This window comes from Onychomys torridus, chromosome 3, assembly GCF_903995425.1.
Source record: "Onychomys torridus chromosome 3, mOncTor1.1, whole genome shotgun sequence".
In the NCBI taxonomy this organism is placed as follows: Eukaryota; Metazoa; Chordata; class Mammalia; order Rodentia; family Cricetidae; genus Onychomys; species Onychomys torridus.
Window position 1 is genome coordinate 129,658,213 of NC_050445.1, and position 2,889 is coordinate 129,661,101.

The 2,889-nt window shown below is 40.3% G+C and overlaps 1 pseudogene; it reads left to right on the top strand.

The window, feature by feature from the left end:
• The first annotated feature begins 1,126 nt into the window (after positions 1-1,126).
• Positions 1,127-1,879, top strand: LOC118580209 (annotated as a pseudogene).
• Positions 1,880-2,889: the final 1,010 nt, after the last annotated feature.

The window sequence follows — 2,889 nt, forward strand, 5'->3', positions numbered from 1 at the left end:
GACCGCTGCCCTTCCACAGAGCAGTAACAAATGTTTACTAACCAGAGGCTTCCAAAGATAAAAAGACATTCCACAGTCAGGTGCTATGACAACCAAATGTGAAGAGCATTCCATGGTCAGAAGGCTTAGCAACAGAATGGCCCCTGAACAGTGACCTTAGCGAACATCTTGCAGTCACACAATCTGCACATCTCCCGCGTTCTGCACTCCTTCCATGTCCTTTCAGCTTCACTTCTTTCTGCCCCCTCCCCTCATATGCTATATAAGCATAGTGGAGGAAAATAAAATTTGCAGCTTGATCAGAATCCTGTCTTGTTGTTGTCCCTTTGTGTCCCCTGTTTCTTTCATTTGCTCCCACAAGTGGGTCGTTCCCATTGAATCACCGCTGGTCGGGGCACAATTGCTTGAGTTATAATATAGAATAAATAGTATTTAAACCTTCCCACTCTGAATTAGGGTATTGAATTTATCTATTTGAGTCCTGTCATTAAATGGTAGAAATTTTATTCATTTAACCATGTATTTATTCAAGTAATACCTGTCTATTGAGAATTATATGCATTTTTCATAACTTCATTCCTCCTTTTCCATTTGCAATGTCTCAACACTCTTATAGTAAGTGGCCACTAGAGAGTCATTTGTCTTGTAAAAATGAGGATTACTTATCCCTTTAGGTTTCTTTATTTGGTTGCCAATATGGCAAAACTAAAACAACAAACAAGTAAAGTCAGGTTCAATTAGCCGGTAAGATGCTATAATGAAAAAAACATTAGCAAATACAAAGTGTATTGAAAAGACTGCCTTGGTTCTGTAGTGCTATCTTGGCATCCTTGGTCCTTATAGATCCTATATGTCTCCACTTATGCACCTTACACAGTGGCATCCAACTGTCCTCTGCTATAGGCTGTAGGGTATGAATCCATTTTTCTGCAAACACAGAAGACACTTTATGTCACTTGCTCTTAAGGGTGGGCTTTTCACTCCCTTGGTACTTTTCACACAGCTGCATCAACCAGGGGATTTGCATATTGCTCCCTAGGGTGGACTTCTCTTTGCAAGTACAGGACAAAAGCTAGGTGCTCTTTCTGACTTGGCTACTCAGGACTCTTCATATCAAGTTCTCAGAATGAAGCGTCCTGCTCAGCTCCTGGGGCTGCTTGTGTTTTGGCTCCCTGGTAAGGAAAGAAACAAAGATGAAGAAGGATATTGTGGAGGGTTTAGGGATTTCTGGGGCCCTGCTGATGCAAATACATGTGCTGTCCATGTGTGAGATGGCCAGTCTTGTTCTCCATGAATGGGTTTGCAAAGTTTAGAGGGTAAAGGGAGGAGAACCTGTGCTCTTGTGGCAACTCTGCAAAGTATCAAAGCAGATGGTACAGTTAATTTCTAGTGAGTGTCTATGCTCTCTCTACATAGGTATTTTATGTTGAATATTTATAGACTATGAATGAGTCATTGATATAATAAGTAGGAAATAAATAAAGGTAGGAGATATTATTTATTGTGGCATTTTGTTTGTACATAACCTTTCATTTATGTTATTTTAGGAGCCAGTGAGGATATTGTGATGACCCAGCCTGCACTCTCCAATCCTGTCACACTTGGAGAGTCAGCTTCCATCTCCTGCAGGTCTAGTAAGAGTCTCCTACATAGCGATGGCATCACTTACTTATGTTGGTACCTGCAGAGACCAGGCCAGTCTCCTCAGCTCCTGATCTATTAGATGTCCAACCTTGCCTCAGGAGTCCCAAACAGGTTCAGTGGCAGTGGGTCAGGAACAGATTTCACACTGAAAATCAGTAGCGTGGAGCCTGAAGATGTGGGTGTTTATTACTGTCAGCAGTGGCTTGAATATCCTCCCACAGTGATACATCCCTGAACAAAAACCTCCCTGAGTGAGGTGACAAAGCTGCCTCATAAGTTCCTTGTTTTTGGTGCTAAGTGGTATAATTAGCATGGCATAAGTACATACCCTTCCCCAGCACAATTGTTTCCCAGATTCACCAAATTGAGAACTCAACTCTAAATCTTACACAGTACAAACTTTTCCAGTTATATCTATTTACCAGAAAACTTTATAATTTCCTTTTTTTGTATACAAATAAAGAAAGGAATTTTTGAACAATACAGAAAATGAAGATATGGTGATCTCAGGAAAATGAAAGCAAGCAAAAAGAGCCAAGCTTAACTCTCACTGTGTTTGCATTAGGCACCAATCTTTCCTTACAAAAGAAGGTGTTTTCCTATTTATCTTTCTGATAATGATCACATCAAATACACGAATTAATTGCTTGTTGTTAATTTTTGTGTGATCATTACATAGACTCCACTCGGGGCTGTGATGTGGATCCAGTCTCCGCTGGCTTCCTTATGTCCCAGGCCATGAGATCACTGTTCATTGTAGTGCAAACACTGATATTAATGGAGCTCCATCATGGCACAGTTGAAAGCCAGACTAGGAGATAAAGAGCATTGTCTCATTCACTTGAACTGATGAACTAATGTCTGTCAGACCAGGGTGGTGTGTCTGGAAATCACGCATTTCTGACTACCAACTTTCTAGACTGCACTAAGCAATCACTCTTGTCCTGTTCTGTCTGTTTTACTCCAAATTTGAACACAGTAGCACACAAAGCAAGTCTTGACGATAAAGGAAAACTAAATTAATATCTGACATTCTGTTTTCCTCTGAAGAGCTAAAATTATCACCTGTCTCATAAAATAAGCCTATTGTTACAGTAGTGGTATGCAAATTATGGGCATAAACAACTACTACTTTCTGGTTAGATTTAAGACCCCTTATATTATGTGAATATAGTTTTCACAAGTAGGAGTGGCAAGAACCTGTGGTTAGCAATGTCATAGGCCCTAGGAAACAACCTACACTAT